Source organism: Diabrotica undecimpunctata, chromosome 3 (genome assembly GCF_040954645.1).
Source record: "Diabrotica undecimpunctata isolate CICGRU chromosome 3, icDiaUnde3, whole genome shotgun sequence".
NCBI lineage: Eukaryota > Metazoa > Arthropoda > Insecta > Coleoptera > Chrysomelidae > Diabrotica > Diabrotica undecimpunctata.
This window is the reverse complement of record NC_092805.1, coordinates 161,791,167-161,804,752: the sequence shown is the minus strand read 5'-3', so window position 1 is coordinate 161,804,752 and position 13,586 is coordinate 161,791,167. Positions and strand designations below refer to the sequence as shown.

The window sequence follows — 13,586 nt, the reverse complement described above, 5'->3', positions numbered from 1 at the left end:
TTAAATAAGTAATAACGCCATACTCAATAATGCGTAGAACTAATAAAACTATTAGAACAAGAACTAAAATAGGACATCAAAAAATAGAAACAGAACTTTATGGAGCAAGTTATAGAAAACAACTGAGACTTAAAATGTCGAAGACAGATACTACGTGTTTAAAAAATTATCAAAATTAAAGACACCAGTAATAAGGAAGAGAAGAACAAATATAAAATAACAAAGGTAGTCGAAGACTTCTAGGAAGGCAACTAATAAATAATATATATGAAAACGCAACTATGATAGTACAACTAGACGAAAATACAAATCCTATCCCCATTGAAGAGTTCTACAAGGCGACATAATATCGCCAAAGCTGTTTATTTAATCTAGCCCTAGAAGGTTTCTTCAAAACTATAAATTGGCCAACACGTTAATGTTATCAAATTAAACCACCTCAGATTTGATGACCACATCGTGATTATAGCGAACACATTCGAGAAACTACAAACAAAGGCTCCCAATACAAACACCTAAAAATGAATATGACGAAAACAATGACAAACACAGACGACTCCAGAGGTACTATAGATGTCAATAACTCCAAGAATATAATCTACCTAGGTCAAATTCTGAAACTTGACAAAGAGAACCAAAGTGCCACTAAAAGACCAAGACTAGCATGGACAGCCTATATATGGATAGCCAGTACAAAGAGGAAGTATGTTGCTCAGGATAGAGATCGATTGAAGGAGTTGTGAGTGGCTTATGTCCAAAAATGGACGATAGAAGCTAAGAAGAGGAAGAAGAATTAAATAAGTTAAATATAGTAATAAAATCAGGCTGGAAAACCTACTTCGAGGGTCTTTTAACACAGCAAATAAAAACAAACACATCCCATGCAGCAGCGGATCTGAAGATAACAGAATATTATAACCAAGACTACGTACAAGTATTACTATTTTCACTCGACACAATATCCCAAAACTAAATCAGATAAAATTGAATGGGTATGATTTTAATTTCAGTTCTTCAATTAAATATTTGGGAATGATTCTCGATCGCAAGTTAACTTGGAAACTTCACGTTGAGTTTATGTTGGATAGATATAAGAAGGGTCTAAATTTCCTCAAATCAATTACAAAAACATGGAGGGGTGCAGATGTGGAAACTTTTTTGCTTTTCTTCCGATCTTATATTAGATCAATTATCGATTATGGATGCATATTATATGGTTCAGCAAGTAAACATATTCTGAAAACAATAGATGTGTTTCAAAACGCAGCATTGCGTATTTGTTTGCGTGCCATGAAATCGACGCCTATTAATGCTCTACATGTGGAAGCTCTAGAAAATCCCTTGGGCTATATAAGAGAATACCTCAGTCAAAAGTTTGTTATTAATATACAAAATCGTAACACCACTCTCTACTCAAATATCAGAAAACTGAACGAAGATAATCGATATTGGAGACTTAAGAACTCACCTTCACTTTGTGAGGCTTTTAGAAGCCTTACAAATTTTGATTATGACTTTAAATCAGAGGATAATCTTAACATCGAACATTTTTATTCGTGCTTGCAACCCATTACTGTGATACAACCGAATTACCATGTAAATTCTTCTGTTAGCTCGAATATTTTGAGGTCCTGTTTATCTAGTCTGTCAGACCGGTAAGGTTGGAGGTATAGTTTTTAGAAGGCCAAGACTCGATTTAAGCTGCAGCGCCATAGGAGGGAGAGAGAAGCACACTAAACAATAATAAAGCACTTGGAATTGATAAGAGACCAGCCGAAATTTTCAAAATTAAAGGGCACATACTTTATACGTTGATAACAGACGTACGGAATGCAGAAGAAAGTCCCGGAGACTGGAAAAAAACAATTACTTGTCCAATCCAAAAGAAAATTAACCCTGTAACGTAAACTTTTCATCGAGAAGGACCAAACTTACTACTGGCATTTGCAGACGATATCGATCTAATAGGAAATACACGATTAAGGATGAAGGAGACTTTCGTGAGGTTCGAGAAGGAAGCAGAGAAGATGGGGCTCCAAATCAACGAAAACAAGACGAAATATATGTATATGAGCCGCAATAACCAAAGCAGAGACAGAATCGGTCAGAATATCACCATCGATGACTTTAACTTTGAGCGCGTTAGAGAATTCAAGTATCTTGGAACAACAATAACGGATCACAAGAAATAAACAACAGGATCCAGGCCAGCAACCGATGTCTTTTTGCCCTCCAAAACCTTATAAAATCAAAACAACTAACAAGACGTACGAAGATACAGGTCTATAAAACCATCATATGGCACGTTGTGATGTATGGAAGCGAAACGTGGACGATAACAAAGGCAAACGAAGAGAGACTATGTGTTTGGGAAAGAAAAATCCTAAGAAAGATCTTTGGCCCTGTGCTGGATGAAGCATCAGGACAATATAGGATAAGAACTAACAAAGAGCTCGAAGAACTTTACGCAGACGCGAACATCATAAAAGAAATAAAGTCCAGCAGACTCCAATGGGCAGGACACCTCAGAAGACATTCTGACGAACGAACAGTAAGACTGGTGTGGAAGGAAGTCCCAACTGGAAGGAGACCACGCGGACGCCCTCGTCTCCGGTGGCGAGATAATATAGCAGGAGACCTAAAGCACTATGGGCGTGGAGAATTGGATGGAGGTTGCTCAAGACAGAAAACAGTGGAGGCATGTTGTCGAGTCGGCTAAAACCCACGAAGGGTTGTAACGCCACGGAGTAAGTAAGTAACGTAAACTGCCGCAACTGATGCAATGGGCGGGGGAGCGCCCCATCGCTAATTGTCGTGAGTCGAGCTCACACTCCAACGCTAATATTTACGTTTACGCCCGAGAAGGTTACTTTCAAGACAGGTCACGTTGTAAGGTCGAAAAAGGTCGTTATTTCACGTTAAACACCCAACACTAATTACCACCAGCCGTAGCGGATAACCATTTTAAAAATAGGAAATACAAGGCACATTCTTAAAAAAAATACCGGTGGTAACATCAATAAAGTCATATATTCCATTCAGTGGTTACTTGGCAGAGAAACTTGGCTATTGCTCTTGGTAGAGTTGTTTTATTTTCTGCTTTAATTAGAATTTTTTTTAATGCATTGTACTAAATGTATTGTACCTAACACATTTGAATTAATTTTTATTATGACTAAGACTGTTATAATCATGCACGGTATAAATTACTTATACTAGAACATTGTAACGTACAAACATATTTTTTTGGTGCAGTAAACTGCAAACTTAAACAGTTAAAAAAGGAAAAAAATGACCAAAAAGTGCTTAATTCGGTCCTGCGTGGAATGCAGTGCATTCCTTGTGACAGGCTGAAATATCGCATTATGGGAACCATAAACTACACTATAGAAGCAACCAAGCGACCGGCAAGGCAAGTCCAAGTCGGTGAATAGGTACCTATAGGGTATGCCTATACAGTGTGTCTAAAGATGTCTTATATTGGCGCCGCATCTCATTTTGAAACGTCCGACGTAATTATATCAAAGTGGTTATTTTCACGGGACCAAACGTTAAATTACACACGTACGAAGGTGTGTCAGCATCGATCAGGAAAATCGATTTATAGATAACTACTTAAGGGTACTTAGTGGCGTTATTCTCGACAGTTCTTCGTTGGATTAATGAAGACTGGTTAAAAATCGGCGATCAAGACGATATTTGGTTTCTTTAAAGTTTATACACTAGGCGGGGTATAATTGTACCACAAGAATCATTATTCAGAATATTATGTGTCCATTTTTGTATTTCTCCGGGTGTTCAACAATTCAAACTTTGTTTTTTGTGATGGAAAATACTAAAAAAGACGTTTTGTCAAAATCTTATTTACTATTTTCGATGTTGTTAGATGTCGTGTGAGCTATTGTGGAGATTACTTCACCTCGACACCGCATTACATTGTCGTTTTCACGATTATCATCTGTAATTTGCCTCTTATGGTACTATTACATATTTTAACTTTCTTATGGTCTTTACAACAATATTGTCCATTATTTGTGTGATGTTTCTACTAATGTTTTGCTATTTGATGATTGAAAAAACGTATACAATTTTAATATACAGAATGGTAGGTAAAAAAGGTTGTTCAAACTACGGAGGTGTTACTGTTACTAGCTCTATAGCGAGCTTATCATTATCATAAACCCATTTTTACACTGCAGGACATAATGCCTTCCCTGTTTGTATCAATAGGGCATGGTCTTGTGCAGTATGGATACAATTTTTCGCCTTCTTCCGCAGATCATCTTGCCATCGCGTAGTTGGTCTGTCCATAAATCGTCCATCCTTTAGCCCATCTCCATTTCAATCTGCAAGCTCTATCCACAACATCTTCTGGTTCTGTTTCACAGATCTTCGTTTGTGATCTTGTCTTTTATTGTTACTACTACCATTGAATGTTCCATCCTTTTATGTGCTATTCTTAGTTTTGAGGCATTGATTATATTTTTATGTGTTTTATTGTGACTTATTTATAATCTAATGTGTATTTTTTTTCTTACAGGATTTTAGTTCACTTATGCTCTAGTAACATTCAAATTATTTGGTAAGTATATTATTTTGTGAATGAATACTAAACGGAAAAAAACTCCCAAGTTCTCAAGGATTACCTTCCTAATTATTATAAGATAGAATTTTTTAATAATTTTATTTTTGAATTGTTAATGTTAACATTGTTAACCCATGCCTAAAAATGATGCAAAGAAATTTAGATACGTTAACGACCTAGCGCTAACTGTACAACATAAGAACTTTGAACTTTAAAAAATTGAGAATTTCTGTTTCTGTTACAGTGGGCTATAAATTTCTCTAATTTTCTCCAAAACTAAGTGCTTCTAATTTATGTACTATAATTTGTAGGATTGATAAAATCAAAAGCTTCGTTTATGTCAAAAACCAGTGTACCCACAGCCTTTCTTCTATCCAGTGTCGCATGAATATAATTAAACAATGCAATTGAATCACTCTGTATAGATCTGTTTGGGAGGCATTTATGTTGACATTAAATTTATTTTAAATATATTTAAAAATTGTTAAATTTTATTATAAATACATTTTTGAATAATTTTGGAGAATGCATTTATTGCAGTTATGTAGCTGAATGACCAAAGTGGATAGATAGCCTTTTTTGAAAATTGGAGCAATTAATCCTTTATTCAAATCAACGAAAAATGAGAAAGAATAACATTTGTCAAACTTAAAAATTTTCGTTTAGCCTGAGCTTTCCCACTTGCACTTAGAGTTAAGATTATGATTTTGTGGATAACCTTGTTATGCACAGTTGAACAATAAATCTGTGTTAATTTTTTCCAGATTTAGCCTATTCGGCTCTCACTCCGTCTAAAGGGAAAACTCACTCATCCCGCATACCTACGGTATCAAAATGATTGAGCTCTGGAAGTACTCTTTCCATGTTATCTAGTCATAGGTGACACGGTATGCTGGAGTCTTTCCCAAAAATTTTTTGCACGCATCTGAACATCAAGAGTAGTACAGCTTTTTGCATGGTCTTATAAAGATGTTCACTCAGAACCTACTGTGTTATGATTTAAGTTTTTGTGGAATTGGGATAACACTTCTCTCTCTCTCTCTCTCTCTCTCCATCTTGCTCTCTCTTCCTATTCATTTCCCCATTACTGAGGATCCTAATTTTCTACCTCACGAGCAACTATCTGTTTTTATCGGTTCTATCCTGAGCTGCCCTCATGGATTCAGAGAATGTTTTGCCACTGGCTTACTGCACTTATCTGTCCATTGAGTGGGTGAGCGTCCTCTGCCTCTGTGACCAAAAAACGTTTGCCATAATTATAATAACATCAGTAGTAGAGATAATAATAGATACTGTCAGGGTTTTTTTTGTTTTCCATTGTCTGCCTATTCGTATTTCATGATATCTGTACTTGTTGATCTTTTCGTGGCACTTAGCACAGGTTATTTTTGTTAGTTAATGTTTTAAGTAGTATGAGATCTACTCTATAATTTGCCACTGCTTGGTCTGTGAGCACAGTGCTGTCCACATATAGCTTGTAGATGTCATGCTCATGCATATTGTCAGGAACGTATTAATAATATAAGCGATGGTTAGTTTGGGGAAATCCCAGTTTGTTAGCTATCTCTTGATGAAAGATCTTTCCTACTGAGTCATGCTTTTCTTATATTCAGTTGCAGCAAATGTCTGAACAAGCAGCAAATTTCAGGTAATTTTTAATTATCTTTTGTTTTAGGAAACATCTTTCCTGATAATAACCAATAGTTCGACGCTAAATTGTCGACAGCCTTAGCTGACTTCATTGGAAAACCCCCCGTGGAGAGATTTACTCATCCAGGTGCGCATTTTTCGTCAGTTTCCCTTTTTACTGTCACAAAAAAACATATTTTCCAAGTAAAAAACAATAGGTTTCTCTGCTATCTGAAATGGATTCGTCCACAATTTTTTCTTCACTTTGTAATTGGGACTTCATATACTTTTTCACTTACTTACAGAATACTTTTGCTTATAAATACAGAATACTCTTTGGCATAATAACATTCCAAAAATTAACCTTTCGCTCAATATTTCTCACAAAAATGTAACAGCCAAATTCTGAAGCAATATGCCCTAGAGCTGGTCAGCACAAATTTATATGATGATTTTCTCTACACAGATGCATCCAAAATTGAGACAGGTCAGGAGTCAAATAGTATTATTCAGAAGTTCAGCCTTCCACCATCTACTTCCATCTATACAGGAGAACTATACGCCATCCTGAAGCATTAAAATGCTGATCTAACCAAGCTAAAGCCAAGAACACTGCAATATGTACAGATTCGCTGTCCTCCATTGACTCCATTAAAAATTTATATTCCGAACATCCATTAGGTCATGCCATACATGAAGCAACAAACCGTCTCATTTCTTCTGGAACAAACATAACATTAATATGGATTCCTTCACACGTTAGTATTTTAGATAATGAGGCTGTTGATACTGCTGCAAAGGAAGCAATTACAACCAAATCAGATATCAAATCCGTTCAACGAGTATCAGATCTAAAACCACTTTTCAGGTCACAAATCAAGTCCTGGCAAAACCAATGAAGAGATTAACCTCGAAACTCCATAAAATACAACCTACCATCGAAACCTTTCAGCTACCTAACTTAAGTAGAATAGATAAATTAATCGCTCGCAGGATAAGAATTGGTCACATACGGCTGACACATGGACACTTCATGGCTTGGGAGAAATCACTGTCTGTGAAAAGTGTAGTGAATCATTAACCATTCAACATATTCTTACACAATGTATCGAGTACTAGCAAGAACAAAAAAAACTCTATACAAAGTCTTACGAATGTGATAATCATCCAATTAGAACTTCTTCAGAGAACTTTTTCTCTTTTTTTTTCTTTATTTTAAATGATAATGTAATGTAAAATTTATAGTAACAAAATTTCCAGTGTCAATAAGCCTATATTTAAGACACTATAAATTAAATAAAAAAATACTTTTTCACTTAAAAAAACTTTTTATGAGTAGATTATAATGGTATTTGGTACAATCCTAATTGGTATACAATAGTTCATAATTATTTCAGTGAATACTTCTTTTTTTCAAAGAAAAATTGTAACAATCAAATACACTTCAACTCCGAATCTACACTGACCCGTAAAAGTAACGAGACACTATTTTGTTGTATGACCAATAACAAACCATAAAATAAAAAACAAATTCCAGAATATTGACTAATTATAAAAACAAATAAAAATTTACAATTTTTTTTCCTGAGTAAGATATTTTTCAAATCAAAATCGTAAAATATTTGTAAAATATGGATTCTAAAATCGAGTATTTCCTCCTCGAGTTTAAAAAAAGGCTCTCATACTTTCTGGCATTGACTGGATCAAAGCAGCAATCTTCTTTTGCGGTATTTTTCCTACTCTCTTATTAGCATCTTTTCTAACGCTACAACAGTTTTAAACTCGCCATAATTTTGCCTAACTACCCTTTCCAATTTGTCCCACAAATGCTCTTTCGGGTTGAGGTCTGGACTTCTGGTATGCCAGGCTAGTAACTGAATACCAATATCTGTAAAGTATTGCATTGTTATCCTGGCTATGTCTGGCCAAGCATTATCCTGCATTAGAAGAAAATTTTCACCTACAAAATGCATATAACATATGTTATCTAAGTTATGTGCTTCCAAAGAAATGCCGCCCCATACGATTATATCTCCACTAAAAAATTGTACTTTAGGAATTAAGCAATATTGGGCATAGACCTTCTTCACATGCTTTGGCGGCCATCAGGTAAGTATCTCCTACGAGATTCATTTGTAAACAGAACGTTTCTGTTCCAATCTTCCATATCCCAATCTGCATGAGCACTACAGAATTCCAAGCGTTGTCTTCGATGAGCTGCGTCCAATAAAGTGCCTGTAGCTGACACATAAGATAATGGCTTAATCTTTAATGTGCGGTGTCTGGATAAACTATGGTACCATGAACATCTACGAGTCTCCTAGTGAAAGCTGTAGCAGTAACTGCTACAGCTTTGACTGTCATCTCTCGAAGCGCTTGAAGTCTAATAAACCGATCTTCTACGGCGATTGTTGACCTTGGTCTTCCTTGTACAGGTCTTTTTGAGTAAGAATCAGTTTCTCCAAATATTTGTAAAGCATCGGATATTGTACTTCTCGAAACACCAAGCATTCGAATGGAAACGAGCAATAGCTTGCGCTACGTGATCTGGCTTCATTACAAATTATTCTTTGTTATTAGAATTACTCTTTTTTATCGAAATAGCAACCAACATACACCAAGAAGGAATATAATCAATTTAACAAGCATTATTTTAAGTAAATATTCGATTTATTGAGGGTTCCGTAACAAAAACTTTCTTCTCAGCTACAAAAAATGACTTTTTTAACTGTTTAAAATAACAAACGAATGGATAAAAGAAACTTATATTTTAATAAATATATTTAATTATTATTATGCAGGCCAATTCAACAAAACTAAAAGGAGAAAACTATGGAATTTCACATGCCCGGTTACTTTTGCGGGTCGGTGTATTAAATACCATTTGTCTGATGTACGTAAGTATGAAAAAAAAAGAACATACCTATAATACAAAATATTAATTTTTCCAGTTGCGTAATTTTATCCTGTTTTTATATAGTTGTACAAAAAGCCAGTATAATTTTAGATGATTTCGATCGTACTGACCCAGCGGGAGATTCGCTAACAAAAAGCCGTGTTGGCTGAGCGCCACATAGAATATCGTAATCGTTTTTGGAAAACCGGATGGATGAATCAGGTGCAAGAACTGAAAAATCAACTTTCGGTTGATGAAATTGATTTCTAGTACTGTTCTTTGTTGAGTTCAAGTGAGTTCGGAGAAGCCGCTGAATAGCTTTTGATTGAAACAATCGCACTTATGAATTATTGAAAACCTTAAACCAATCAACCACGATCGGTACAAAAACTGCAGATGACAAGTCGGACGTTATTTATTTTTATTGCAGGAGGAAGAATGAAAAACGTAAGGAGTTTTTATGAAATTTAAGAGCTTATGCGGGTCACCTATGTAGCTAGTCTCGTTCGAAACGTAAACGTTGAATAAATTGTTGGGAACATACTGAAAAACGTACGATTTTAACTGACAGTGCAATAAATCAATTACCTGAATAGAGTGGTACAAGATATGCCTGTTCTAGATACACTTATTAGTTTATTCATTTCATTACTAAAGGTTTCCGAATTGGTGTCTATGTCTAGTGATGTTCTTGTTAAGTCGTATATGTCCACTCCCTCATGTTTTTGTTCTCATATCATTCTAACTTTACAACCCTGCGTGGGTGCTAGTCTCCTCAAGAATTTCTCTCCAGTCATCCCTGTCCATCGCCTTCCACCGCCAAGCACGTATTCCTATATTTCTCATGTCTTCATCGATGTTATCAAGGAACCTTGTTCTGGGTTTTCCTCTCCTTATCTGACCAATGGGCCTATCAATGAGCGTTTTCTAGCTGCGTCATTTTGTTCCATCCGCATTACATGCGCTATCCACCTCAGACGTCCTATCTTAATATGTTTTACGATATCAGATTCCTGATATTCTATAAAGTTCGAAGTTGTATCGTCTTCTCCACATTCCGTTGTCATTTACTGCTCCATAGATTCGCCTTAGTACTTTTCTTTCGAAACATCCTAACATGTTTTCATTACTTTTTGTTAGAGTCCAGGTCTCTGAACCATATGTTAGGACTGGGCATATTATTGTTTTGTAGAGTTTTATTTTTGTATTTCTCGCTATACTTGTGGATTTAAGGAGGAGATTGAGCCCAAAATAGCATCTGTTGGTCGTGCAAGTTCTGCCGTTTTTCTCTGCGGTAGTATTATTTTCAGTGTTACGGAGCGCTCCCAGATATACAAATTCGTTCATTGCTTTGATGCCGTCGTTAACTATAACAAGTGGTCGTATGATTTGTGGTTGCGTGCTTATTTTCATATACTTCGTTTTGTTGTGTTTTGAGAGAGGGTCTCCCTGTCCCGTTATTTATTTTAAAAGGTTCAGACAGTTCCCCCTGAATTCGTACATAATATTCAACTTTTTCAATGCTTTCATTGCTTTCGAGACGCTCATTCGAAAATACAAAAAAATAAATAGTCTACTTACCAAGTATTGCTTAAAATTAAACTCAATCCTTCTATTTTTATTGGAGATAAACATTTCCATCACCTTTTAGTTGAAGTCAGAAATTTCGTCAATTAAAATTTTTTCGATGACAAACATGGCAAGCTTCGTCAGTCTTTCCTTCAACATTGTATTCCTTAGAAACTTGATCAAAACTAAAATAGAGAAACATCTTTCGGTTTCTTCAGTGGTAATTGGCATCTTTATTAAAATAATCAACAAAATGTTGAATCCAAACCAGATGACACTATTAAATTTGATAACAACCGATTATTATATTGTTAAAATTTTGTCAATTCCAATGTGAGGGCATATTTTTCAACCGTTGGCAACAATTGCAGAAGATATCAAAGTCTTCTATAGGTAGCTCCTTTCTATAATGTCCATAAATTTCTCTTTGAAACAACATTGCAACAAATAGATGAATTTTAAAGCAAAACGATCCTTAATTTAAAATATAATATTGTCAAAAGTTTCTCTTGCGTAAATTCAAATTCTCCTCTTTTCGTACACGTCTTTTCGGTCCCCTCAATTCTTGCCTATTTTCCGTTTTGGAGGATAAAGAAGAGAACTATTTTTTCAAATCTGTCAACAGAATATTGCAATTTCACATGGCCCATCTCAACTTTCTGCAGTGCACAAATGGGATATTATAGGAAATAGAGGAATCAAAAAAACAGGTGAGGATCAGGTCAAACTAAAATCAGGCAATATATTCCACTATAAAAGGGAAACGCAATCGACAACTTTAAGATATATTTAATAACAAATACACAGAAATTTTAGAGAAAAACATACTGAGTATTGACTGCGTTTCCGCAAGATTTATGTACATAAATCAAAGACTGAACAATGAACTTGCTAATGGGCTAATAGCTTTATATGAGGAAATTTAAAGAGCAAAAAAGCAAGAACCGGTCCATTACAATCTTATAATGGAAGATTTTAACGGAAAACTCGGAAAGAAAAAGGACGAACGAGAAGTGGTAATCGTAGATTTTGTAATCGGAGTAAGAAACGAAAGAGGCGAACTGCCTTCTAACTTTCTATTACAACTTAAATACAGTACCAACAAACTACTTGCCAGACTGTGAAAATATGGGAGAACGACTGATAAATTTCATGTGACAGTAGGATTGCACCAGGACTCGGTCCTTGGTCCTTATTTATTCTCATTAGCGTTGTATCAGATAACAGCGAAGCTATAGGGTAACATTCTGCTTCTTCTTCTTCTACGGCACTATAGCCCAAAATGGCCCTTGGCCTCCTTTATTTTTTGCCTCCACCCTTGCTTGTTTGTGGCTGATCTTCTCCATACACGGACTCCTAAAAGGGCTTGTGCGTCGCTATTTACTGTGTCTTCCCAGAGCTTTCTTGGCTTTCCAACCGGTCTCTTTCCCTGTATTCTTGCATTCAGTGCTCTTTTTGGTAGCATAAACTCTCCCATTCTTATCATATGTCCGGCCCATTGCAATCTTTGTATTCTAATGAAGTCTGATGCTTCCTGTTGATAAAGCTCGTTATTGTATCGACTTCTGAAGATTCCGTTTTCACTCACAGGTCCTACTATTCTCCTCAGTACTTTTCTTTCGAATGTGTCGAGTTTGCTTTTGGATGTTTCTTTCAGGATCCATCCTTCACTGCCATAGCATGCTGTTGGTCGAATTAAGGTTTTATAGATTCTCATCTTTGTTTTTCGGTGGACATTTTTAGACCGGAATATATGGGAGAGGGCAAAATAAGCTCTTTACCTGCGTTATTCTTTTCCGTATTTCTCCATCTTCTGATCGGTCGGCATATATTGCTTGTCCCAGGTATGTAAACTTTCCAACCTTTTCAATATCATCTTCATGTATAATGTTTTGTGGGACTATATTTCTTCTCGTCTGTATCATTATTTTTGTATTTTCTGTGTTAATTTTCAGACCTAGCCTTTTTGTTTGCGTTTTTAACTCTGTGAATGTTTCCTGTGCTCCTGTTGATGTTATACTCATAATATTAATATGATCGGCATAAGCGGCCAGTTGAACCGTTCGGTTGGTCAGTAGGTTTCCTTGTCCAGTTTGCATTTGCCTGAACGCATACTCTAGTGCAAAGTTAAACAAAGTTGGGGCAATCCCATCTCTCTGCTTTAGTCCCTGCGAAATTTTGGAAAAGTCTGTCCGTTGGTTTTGTACTAATACACATGCCTGAGTTTCATCCATTGTGGCTTTAATGAGTCTAATTAGCTTGTGTGGTATTGCCAATTCATCCAATATGTTGTAGAGTTTGCTCCTTTTGACTGAGTCGTATGCCTGTTTGAACACCAATGTCATATTCCCATGATTTACTCAAGATCTGTTTGACTGTAAATATTGGATCCAGTGTCGATCTTCCCCGTCGGAAGCTCGTCTGATACTCTCCAATAATATTTTCTGCTAGTGGTTGGACTAGCAGACTAGACTTTATATGCTGTACATAGAAGACAAATTCTCAGTCAGTACTGCTGTTTTGATATTATTTCATTTGCCCTCTGTGGAATGCAGTTCTAGCGTCCATAACTCATTTGCGACTTCTTCTTAGAACTTCTCTTTACATTCCTGAACCTTCAGTGTTTCCAGGTCCAGTTTGTTTGCTCTTTGTTGTCTTTGGTTTATTTCTTTGTTAACTCTGCGTCTAAATTTAGTTTCTAGTAAAATATGGTCTGATCCACAGCATGCTCCTCGTCGTGTTCTCACATCTGAGATACTACTGGCTGCCCGTTTGTCTATCAGCACATGGTCGATTTGATTGGTTGTGGTTCCTTCTGGTGAAATCCATGTCATTTTGTGTATGTTTTTATGTGGGAAGCATGTGGAACTTATAACCATGTTTTTACTGGTGGCAAAATTTATCAAA

General features: G+C 35.9%; 1 protein-coding gene across 7 annotated transcripts in view; it reads left to right on the top strand.

Moving 5' to 3' along the window:
• LOC140437719 (interference hedgehog-like) overlaps nt 1-13,586 on the top strand; it is a 234,167-nt gene that overhangs the window by 49,083 nt on the left and 171,498 nt on the right. For 6 of the 7 annotated variants that reach the window (XM_072527394.1, XM_072527396.1, XM_072527391.1 and 3 more), the window contains exon 2: nt 4,541-4,582. The exons of the other annotated variant lie outside the window; for it this stretch is intronic. The gene's annotated coding sequence lies outside the window, so the exon portion shown is untranslated. The remainder of the gene's footprint in view (nt 1-4,540; nt 4,583-13,586) is intronic. 7 annotated transcript variants of the gene reach the window in all.